The 11355-nt window shown below is 42.8% G+C and overlaps 1 protein-coding gene across 2 annotated transcripts in view; it reads right to left on the minus strand.

Moving 5' to 3' along the window:
- LOC122556631 (protein FAM13B-like) overlaps positions 1–7512 on the minus strand; it is a 113940-nt gene extending 106428 nt beyond the window's left edge. The window contains exon 1 of one of the 2 annotated variants that reach the window (XM_043703563.1): positions 7308–7512. The gene's annotated coding sequence lies outside the window, so the exon portion shown is untranslated. The remainder of the gene's footprint in view (positions 1–7307) is intronic. The other variant, XM_043703564.1, reaches the window with a different exon arrangement.
- Positions 7513–11355: the final 3843 nt, after the last annotated feature.

An 11355-nucleotide genomic window follows, 5' to 3' on the forward strand; every position in this document is an offset into this window, starting at 1 on the left:
TGTGGCCCAACATTTCAATTCCCCCTCCCACTCTGCCGAGGACATGCAGGTCCTGGGCCTCCTCCACCACCACTTTCTCACCACCCGACGCCTGGAGGAAGAATGCCTCATCTTCCGCCTCGGAACACTTCAACCCCAGGGCATCAATGTAGACACACCCCCATTCACCTACTGTACACTTTGCTACCTTCTCCCCAGCACCATCCCCCCATTAAAGTAAATTTATGGTCTTCAGTTTTGCTTAGATATCTAGTCTTAAGAATAACTTTAGGGCCTGAGAGAATCAATAATCACAGTATAAGGGCAAAGAACAGGGATAGAGCTTTTAAATTAAATTGAGTCAATAGAGATGGCAGGTCAAGTTGCTGTTGCAACAGGTGCAAGCTGCAGGACAGCAGGGTGATCCAGCATCTGTACTAAGATTATGCAGTTTTACTTAAGATCTGAGTGGTTGAGCTGGATTCCAAGCTACAAACATTGCACCACACTGAGGGAAAAGAAATTACCTGGATATTTTGGTCCAGGAGACAATCACATTCCTCAGACCAAACCTGAATTAGCTGCAATCAGGAACAGAAGGCACGTGACTGCAGCTGTGGCAGGTATGGAAACATAAGGGATAGGTTTAGAGGAGCCTTGGCCTTGAACATATCCAATAGTTGAGGTTTTACAAGAGCAAGGATTGTAGTGAGAATAAGATAAATATTCATTCAGTGTATGTGACTGCAGGAAGCAAAGGGTGGGGGAGTACCTTTGTTATTAGGGGATGGAACAAGTTTGATGGCAAGAAATGATCATGATTGGAAGATGCAGAATCCATATAGATGGATGCAAGAACGAGGGGAAGATGACACAGGAGGGAGCAGTCCAAGAGCTCTAACACTTAGATGGTCATTAAGTCATACAGCATGAAAACAGATCCATTGGCTCAATTTGAAAATCAGGTTTCTAAACTGATCTAATCCCATTTGTCTGAATTTGGACCACATCCTTCCAAAGTTTTCCTATCCATGTACCTGTCCAAAAGTCTTTTAACTGTTTAATTGTACTTGCCTTTACCAAATTTAATTCCATACACCCACCACTTTCTGCATGAAAAAGCTGCCCTTCAGGTCCCTTTTAAATCTTTTCCCTCTCACAACAGACTTCTGGCCTCTTATTTTGGATTCCCCTAACACACTTGGCTATTCCCCCTGTCGTGGGCCATCATGATTTTATGAACTTTGATAAGATCCCCTCAGCCTCCGACTTCAAGGGAAAAAAGCCCCAGACTCTGCAGTCTCTCGCTATAACTCAAATCCTCCAACCCTGACAACATCCTTGTAAAGCTTTTCTGAACCGTTTCAAGTTTCATAACATCCTTCCTAGAGCAGGGAGCCCAGAATTGAATGCAGTATTCTAAAAGTGGCTTCACCAATGTCCTGTACAAGCACAACATGAAGTCCCAACTCCTGCACTCAATGCTCTGACCAATAAAGGCAAGCATTCCAAACACCTGTTGACCTGCAACACCACTTTCAAGTAACTATGCACCTGCACCCCTCAGTCTCTCTTCCACCACACTCACCAAGGTTCTACCATTAAATGTGCAAGTCCTGTCCTGGTTTGCCTTACCAAAGTTCAACACATCACATTTATCAGAATTAAACTCCATATCTCATTCATTGATTAACTGGGCCAGTCGGTCAAAGTCCCATTGTATTCTGAGATAACCTTCTTCACTGTTCACTATACTACAAATTTTGGTGTCATCAGCAAATTTATTAACCATGCCTCCTTTATATTCACATCCATATCGTTTATATAAATAAAAATGTGGACCCAGCACAGATCCTTGTGGCACACCACTGATCACAAGCCTCCAGGATAAACAATCCTCTACCACCACCATCTCCAACCATCAAGCCAATTGTGTATTCAAATAAAAACCAAAAGGACTGCAGATGCTGTAAATCTTGAACAAAAACATACATCACCAGAAAAGCTCAGACCTGACAGCATCTTTGGAGAGAAATCAGAGTTAATGTTTTGGGTCCAGTAACACTTCCTCAGATCTAATCTTACTAACCAGTCTACCATACAGAACCTTGTCGAAGGCCATGCTAGATCCAATGTGGACAAAGTCTACCGCTCTGCCCTTAGCTGTTTTTGTCGTCCCTTCAAAAAACTCAATCAAATTTGAGAGACAATTTGCCATGCACAAAGCCATGCTAACTATCCCCCTTCAATCCTTACTTTTCCCAATGCATATAGATCCTGTCTCTCAGAATCCCCTCAAATTACTTACTGACACCTGGCTGACCAGTCTGTAGTTCCCCAGCTTTTCCTTGCAGCCTGTCTTAAATTGTGGCACAACATTAGCGACCCTCCAGTCTTCTGACACTTCACCATGGCTGTCGATTACACAGATATCTATACTTGGGGCCCTGCAATTTCTTCCCTCGCTTCCCACAATCTCATGGAATACACTATCAGGACCTGGGTATTTATCTACCTTTAAGGCGTCCAGCACCTCCTCTTCAGCAATGTGAACCCTTTTCAAGGCAATTTGAAACAGTGATAGTGATATCAACTTGACAGTGATTATTTACTTTTCAGTTCCCTAGTTTCCATATCAGTATTTGCTGACATGGTGATGGTGGAGGCAGCCTTGTTGTTCTTTCAGGGGCCCTATGCTCTCCATAGTTACTCGTAATTTAGATGTAGAACTTCTTCAGATTCTCCTTAACCTTATTTGCCAAAGCTATTTCATTTCTCCTTTTTGCCCTCTAGATTTCCCTCGTATTCTCCACTCCTCCTATGCACAATGGATTCACCTGATCATAGCTATCTATACCTGATACATGCCTCCTTTGAGAGCCTCAATATTTCTAGTCATCCAGTGTTCCCGACTCCTGCTAGTCTTGCCCTTCACACAAACAGGAACATGCGAGCCCTGAACTCTCATTATCTCACTTCTGAAAGTCTTCACTTACAACCATCTCTTTACATGCAAACAGGAACTTTCGAAGGTTGACTGGGGAAGGCTGTCTAAAACATCAAAGTCCACTTTCCTCTAATTTAGAACTTTAACATATTTTAAATGTACTGCAAGATGCAAAAACAAAAGATAATAACTGTATGCATCATAAGCAGTAATGATGTGGGTTGTTAATCTTCATGTATATTTGCAAAATCACTTTGGAAGAAGTAGCAACAAGGAAGAATTCACAGACTATATATGGAACAGTTTCATAGAGCATAGAGCTGTACAGCAGAAGAACAGGTCCTTTCAGCATAACATCGTGAGCCAAAGTGACACCAAACTAAACTAATGAGAGGTCCCTATCTCTCCATTCTTTGCATATTATCTAAAAGCCGTTTAAATGCCCCAGTCGTAGCTGCTTCCACCATCCCCCACCATCAGCATGCTCCAGGCACCTACCACAAAAAAACAACTTGCCCCTCACATCTCCTTTGAACTTTTCCCCTCTCACCTTAAGTGCATGTCCCCTTGTGTTAGGCATTTCAACTCTGGGTAAAAAGATTCTGATATCAACCCGACCTGGGCATCTCAATTTTATATACTTTTATCAATCAAGTTTCCCCTCAGCCTCTGCCATGCCAGAGAAAACAATCCTATTTTTTCTAACCCCTCCTTCTACCGCATACCCTCTAATCCAGGCCAGATGTTAAATCTCTTCTGCAGCATCTCCAAAGCCTCTATCCTTCAACCACAGCGACCAGAATTGAACACAGTACTCTAAGTGCAGCCTAACCGAAATCTGTAAAGCTGCAACATGACCTCCTGACTCTTGTACTCAATCCCTCAACCAAAAAAGACAAGCATGCCTTATGCCTTCTTTACCACCATACCTACTTGCATGGCCACTTTCAGTGGGCTATGGACTTCAACCCCAAGGTCTCTCTGTAGATCGTTCAGGGTCCTGCCATTAACTGAACACTTTTCTGTAACATTTGCTCTCCGAAAGTACAACACCACAAGTCACAGACCTCCAGCTAGAACAACACCCTTCTGCCACTACCCTCTCCCTTCTATGGGTAAACCAATTCAGAATCCAAATGGCCAAGTTATTTTGGATCCCATCCATCTTAGTCGTCTGGATGAGCCTACCATGAGGGACCTTGTAAAAAGCTGAAAATGTGTTGCTGGAAAAGCACAGCAGGTCAGGCAGCATCCAAGGAACAGGAGAATCGACGTTTCGGGCACAAGCCCTTCTTGGGGCATGGACAGAGTGGATAGGAAGCAGCTGTTCCCCTTAATTGAAGGGTCAATAACAAGACAACATTTTTAAGATGAAAGGCAGGGAGGTTTAGAGGAGAATCTGAGGAATCCTTTTTCACCCAATGAGTGGTAACGATTTGGAATGCAATGTCTGAGACGGGAGTTGAGGAAAGAAAAAAAAACTTTTTAATAAAGTATTTGGATAAGCACTTGAAGTGTCAAACATTCAAGGCTGTGGGCAAGAGGGACTAGTGCAGATTTATATTTTTTCGCAGTACGCACTTGCTGGGCCGAAGGGGCATTTCAGCGCTGTTTGATTCCATTATTCTCAATGTGGTAAATCACACATCTGGATCAGATAGGATCTGAATCCAGAACTTCTAGCTTAGAAGTAGAAACACTACAGTTTGTACCAGAAATGCCTCCCCAGACTTAAGATTTGGGCATTTTCTAATCAACATGTTCAGGCATGTTATGATACTAAAATCACACAAGCAACTGCAGATGCTGTAGACGTGAAACAAAAAAAACACAAATTGCTGGAAAGGCTCAGTGGGTCTGGCGGCATCTATGGAGAGGGGCAGAGTTATTGTTTAGAGTACAATATGACCATTCTTCAGTTCAGATGAAGGATCACTGGACCTGAGGAATTGACTCTGTTTCTTTCTCCACAAATGCTGCCAGACCTGCTGAGTTTCTCCAGTAATTTCTGTTTTTGTTTATTATAACACACCACTGGGCTGGTGGGACTTGAACAAAGGCCTCCTGGTCTGGAGGTAGGGAGACTACCACTGCATCACAAGAGCCTAAACTAAACAGTCCTTTCTTATATCCAGAAGAACCGATATTATGAAATCCACTACAGTACTTCTTTTCATTTGGGGATTTCAAGACTAGAGGGCACATTTTTAAAGGTGAGAGGAGAGATTTAAAAGACAATAGGGGCAAATCTTACACACAGGGTGGTTCGCATGTGGAATAAACTTCCTGAGGAAGTAGTGGATGTGGGTACAATTACAACATTTAAAGGACATTTGGATAAGTACATGAATAGGAAAGGTTTGAAAGGATATGGACCAGAAGCAGGCAGGTGGGACTAGTTTAGTTTGGGAACAAGGTCAGCAAGGACTGGTCGGACCGAAGAATCTGTTTCCATGCTGTATGACTGACTGTCAGACTGGGCTTGCAGCAGGTAGTTAGAAAACCAACAATATGGAAAATTGAAATTCATAACACAAGGATATCCGGATCTCTGTAGCATAATACTTTGTCACAGTTTTCCATTTAAGTGGTCTGTTTTTCTGTCCTGTTCTGAAAGGCTACCGGTCCCAAAATGCTAACACTGCTTTCCATCCACAGATGTTGCCAGTCCAGCTGAGTTTTTCAAGCAATTTGTTTTTTTATTTCCAGAATCCACAATTCTTTGTTTTTGTTTTACTTTGTTCACCTTGGTAGGAAGAAATCTAATTTCCCACATCCAAAAATTTAAGCTATTCCCTTTAAACTTCATATGTCTTTTTGCATCCTCCTAACAAGCTGGTTTCCTAAACATCTTTGTACACAAGAAATTTGGCTGAATCAATTCCACCACTTCAAATCATTAATAGATTATAAATAGCTTAGGTCCCACTGAACCTCAATGACGAGTTTGCCGATCCAAAAACAACCCAACTCGCTTTCCTGTCGGTTAAGCGAACTGTTGCGCGTATTCAGGCTTTTAATGAGAAAACAGCATTTTAACGAGAAAGCTGCACTTGATGTAGTGTCCGTGTCAGAATGCCACTAACAGTTCCAAAAGAGGAGGTGCAGCGTGAAGTTATCCATGTCAATATTTAACTGTTATCATTTGATGTTGTGTTTTATCATAGCAACTTCTTGCAAGTTAAGAAAAGGTGTGTGTTTGGGAGGGGTTGGTGAAGCCGAGAAGGAAAACACTTAAATAATATTTAGATTAAATGAAGGCAGCTGGACTAGCGCATAAAACATCCGCATGAACCAGTTGGGCTCAATAACTGATTTGCATACCGTATCTTCGATGTAATCTTTTGGTCTACAACAGGTTGAGCTAAATCCGTACAAAACTAATACAAATCTCAGAAGAGCGGAACTGGAATCGAAAGTAATAGTCAGTAAACAGCGTTTAAGACAATATACAAGGAAAACAAATGTTTCCAAAATCAGATTCGATCCATTCGTGGAAAAATATTTCTAATCCAAAGAAAACCCGGTAACTGTTTAACTTATGATACGTACAACAAAAAAGTAACGCGTTCCCTCCAAATCAAGACAAGGTAGCAGGCGACTTATTAGGTAGCTGCTGTGAAACACAATGTCACTCGTTCACTGCAGTTGGGAAACTTAACACGCCAAACTACGGGTTGACAGCCTGTAGAAAATTAAAATGGGAATCTCCCGAAAAAATTAACAATCGGGATTTCAACGTTTATCGTTGGCGAGCTTGGCGTTTTAAGTAATTTCACTTGAACGTATTTGCGATTTTCTAGAATGATCTACGAAGTCCCATTCCAAAACAACAAAGCAAGCGTAAATACGTTGACAAAAAGTGAAGCCCGGTTCTACCAGAGCACTAACTCTCCAGAGCATCTACAGGGACGAACAAATCTGGTAGACAAGAAAACAAACATCTGTATTAATATGCTGCGTCAGCGTTCGTCAAATGACCACATCAAGGTCCCCTTTTTCGGTACAAAATACTCGTAATTCGTTTCCTCTGCGTAAAATGACACATCATCCACTAGCAAACGAGCACTTGTTTTTAGTATTAAAAGACAAATTGTTTCAAACCACGCCGCATGTAAACACAGCGATGCTTGGACAGCATATTCATTATTAATGGAAGATTAAAATTTTGATGCAAATTGAAACGGTAAAGTGGCGCCCAAATATAAGAGCAACAACTACATCAACAGTACCATTCCCTCCCTATGAGGCTGGCAACCAATTTAACGCATGCGTACTTGTTGGTCCTGCAGTCCGGCGCATGCTCAATGCAGCCTAGTGACTGGGGCTGAATTTGGCGGCTGCTCGAACAAGTCCCGACACAGGCCGATCACACACTTACCTGTCCGGGCCCAACCAACCGAGCTCGGCACAGACCAATCCGGAGTCGATTATTTTCTGCCGTCACGTCGGAAAATACCGCCTTAACCCGCTTTAAAACACCAGCTACAGTCTCCTGAATTCCCTCGCTATCTTTTCTCTTGTTCTTTCGACTTTTTTTTCAGCCCCCGATATATTTTCTTCGCTAATGATCAGGCTTCTGCGTCACCAACCGAATCTGCTACCGGAAGGCGCGTCAGTAAAGTAAGGAGACCAACTATTGGCTGGCAGGCTGCGCGGTTACGTCATTGACAAACAAGCAGCTACTGTCAGACAGGGCGTTGCCATGGAGCTTGGCTGGGAGTGGTAGTAAGTCAAATCATGTAGCAAGAAAAACATCTTTCAACAAATAAAGCGCATATGTGTATTTAAAATTACTGCATTTTCCATAGAATCAAGAGAGCTACGATGTAAACAATTAGGAATGAACATGCTTTATAGACGACTTTTTTATAAGGATATTACCACTGTAGGTGATGTAATGACTTATTAATTAATGATTGAGTAATAATAAATGGTGCAGTCAAAGTAGAATTTAATGCTGCATACAAAATTGGCATTGTAATGTCAGTGATGGAATCTGTGACACTACAATACTGCAGTCAAAACTGCCCGTAATGTTTATGCAATGAGCACAGACGCAAAAATGCTCCAAAACACAAGCCATTAAATATTTTACCCAAGTGCAACAATTTATTGTGAGGCTGTAAAAGCAATGGGCTATTTGACAGAAGTTGCCTGTTCTTTTTTTCAATGTCCACTCATTTGGAATGACATTACAATTAGAATTAGAATTCCTACAAGTCCACACCACCCCTCCGAAGAGTATCCCACCCAGACCCACTACCCTACAGTTGCCCTGACAAATGCACCAAACCGACACATCCCTGAACACCATTGGGCGGTTTAACATGGCCAATTCACCTAACCTGCACACCTTTGAATTGTGGGAGGAAACCCACGCATACCAGGGAGAATGTCCAGTCACCAGAGGCTAGAATTGAATCCGGGTCCCTGACACGGAGAGGCAACAGTGCTAACCACTGAGCCCCCCTCAAATTCATAATCACCCCACCTCCCAATTGTAAAACTGTTTGCACCAATACCATTACCTGGCTAAAATCAGGAAGGACCAAAATTCTTGTAATATTTTGGTTCACATGCTTCAGTACTCAATGACAATGTATACTCACACCATTGTTTGTGTGTTCATCGTGAAGGTGTGTGCCTGACAAATTGACTGATGGTGCTACATCCTAAACAACGTTTACAATAGTCTTTGGAATTGCAGTTTTATGATATCTTTTCACTTTCAGGTAGATAGCGAGGACGTCTGCCAGAACGAGAACACATGATTGAGTTTTTTGAAGAGGTAACAAAGGGGATTGATAAGGGCAGAGCGGCAGATGTGATTTATATGGAGGCAAAAGTTGAATACTGTAGATGCTGGAGATGAGAGTCAAGAGTGTGGTGCTGGAAAAGCACAGGTCAGGCAGCATCCAATGAACAGAAAAAAAAATTGATATTTCAGGCAAAAGCCCTTCATCAGGAATGAGGCTGGGAGCCTCGGGGGTGGAGAAATAAACGGGAGGGAGGTGGGGCTGGGGAGGAAAGGTAGCTGAGAGTGCAATAGGTAAGTGGAGGTAGGGTAATGGCAATAGGTAAGAGAAAAGGATGGAGCAGATGGGTGGGAAGGAAGATGGACAGGTAGGACAAGTCATGAGGGCAGTGCTGAGCTGGAAGGTTGGAACTGGGAGAAGGGGAAGGGGAAATGAAGAAACATCTGAAATCCACATTGATGCCCTGGGGTTGGAGGCTCTCAAGGCAGAAGATGAGGCGTTCTTCCTCCAGGCGTCGGGTGGTAAGGGAGTGGCGGTGGAGGTGGTCCATGCCCTGCATGTCCTCAGCCGAGCGGGAAGGGGAGTTGAAGTATTTGCCCATGGGACGGTGGGGTTAATTGGTGCGGGTGTCCCGCTTCAGAGGACATCTGAGTCCTTCCCCCCAGTCCCACCCCTTTCCCCCACTCCCATTTATCTCTCCACCGCTGAGGCTCCGAGCCTCATTCCTGAAGGGCTTTTGCCCAAAATGTCGATTTTCCTGTACATCGGATGCTGCCTGACTTGTGCTTTTCCGGCACTACAAGTGATTTATATGGACTTCAGTAAGGCGTTCAACAAGGTTCCACATGGGAGACTGGTTAGTAAGGTTGGATCACATGGAATACAGGGAGAACTAGCCATTTTGAAACAGAACTAGCTCGAAGGTAGAAGACAGAGGGTGGTAGTGGAAGATTGCTTTTCAGACTGGAGGCCCGTGACAAGTGGTGTGCTGCAAGAATCGGTGCTGGATCCACTACTTTTTGTCATTTATATAAATGACTTGGATGCGAACATAGAAAGTATAGTCAGTAAGTTTGCAGATGACACCAAAATTGGAGGTGTAGTGGACAGCGAAGAAGGTTACCTCAGAGTACAATGGGATCTTGATTAGATGAGCTAATGGGCTGAGGAATGGCAGATCGAATTTAATTTGCATAAATTAAACCTCATTTTGGAAAAACAAATCAGAGCAGGACCTATACACTTAATGGTGAGGTCCTAGGGAGTGTTGCTGAATAAAGAGACTTTGGAGTGCAGGTTCATAGCTCCTCGAAAGTAGAGTCACAGGTAGATAGGGTAGTGAAGGCGGCATTTGGTATGCTTTCCTTTATTGGTCAGAGCATCGAGTATCGGAGTTTGGAGATCATGTTGCGGCTGCACACGATATTGGTTAGGCCACTCTTGGAATATTGGTCTCCTTCCTAATGTCGTGAAACTTGCAAAGGTTCAGAAAAGATTTGCAACGAAGTTGCCAAGTTTGAAGGATTTGAGCTTTAGGGAGAGACTAAATAAGCTGGGGTTGTTTTCTGTGCTGAGGCTGAGGGGTGATCTTATAGGGTTTTTTTAAATCATAAGGGGCATGGATAGGTCTTTTCCTTGGACTGGGGGAAGTCCAGAACTAGAGGGCATAAGTTTAGCGTGAGAGGGGAAAGATTTAAAAGGGATCCGAGGGGAAAGATTTAAAAGGGATCCAAGGGGCAACATTTTCACACAGAGAGTGGTGAGTGTATGGAATGAGGTGCCAGAGGAAGAGGTGGAGGCTGGTAGAATTACAGTATTTAAAAGGCATCCCTTTAAATATGGGGCCAAATGCTGGCAAATGGGACTAGATTAGGTTAGGATATCTGGTCAGCATGGACAAGTTGGACTGAAGGGTTTGTTTCCATACTGTACATCTTGATGACTCTATGAACCTATGCTTTTGGTATTAATGTGAACCACATGCCAGCCATGTGAACCACATGCTAGCTAACTGAACTAGCAGCCTCTATTGCACTCACTTAATGAACTGTCAGTGTAAGAACCTCTATGTTTTGGCAATCAAATAAATCATGAACTTAAATAAGCCAGATTCTCAGCACGGCTTACATGAGCAAGATGGTAGAAGGGCTTGTTTTTACAGAAATCAAATATCTGTGGTGGTTAAACCAGTAATCAGAGGACATACATTGAAAATTATTGACAAAGAACTAGATCAGATCCTGAGCAGTGGAGAGGAATAGAATGAACTATGAATTCATGTCAGCAAATCCCTATATTGGCAGGATGGGTCAGATGGTTGAAAATGTATATGGAATATTTACCTCAGCTAAAAAAAGGTAAGAAAAGAGGCAAAGAGAATAAAAGCAGGGAGATGATGCTAGTGCTGTACAAAACTAATTAAAACCAGTTAGTCCACAACTAAAGTAGCAATCTGACTACTGAATTACAAGAAGATATCATCTTAGAGTGCAGTGCAGATAAAGTTATGAGGAACAATCAGATTGGGGGGGGAAAATAAAGCACCCAGAGTTGAGTGGATATTTAAGTAACATATGCAAAATTATGATGGGCCTATAAAGAGTGGACAGAATCAATCTTCCCATCGTGGAGAAATCAATATCTTTAGGTTCTGGCATGAGCTGGAAAATG

The sequence above is a fragment of the Chiloscyllium plagiosum genome, chromosome 14, assembly GCF_004010195.1.
Source record: "Chiloscyllium plagiosum isolate BGI_BamShark_2017 chromosome 14, ASM401019v2, whole genome shotgun sequence".
In the NCBI taxonomy this organism is placed as follows: Eukaryota; Metazoa; Chordata; class Chondrichthyes; order Orectolobiformes; family Hemiscylliidae; genus Chiloscyllium; species Chiloscyllium plagiosum.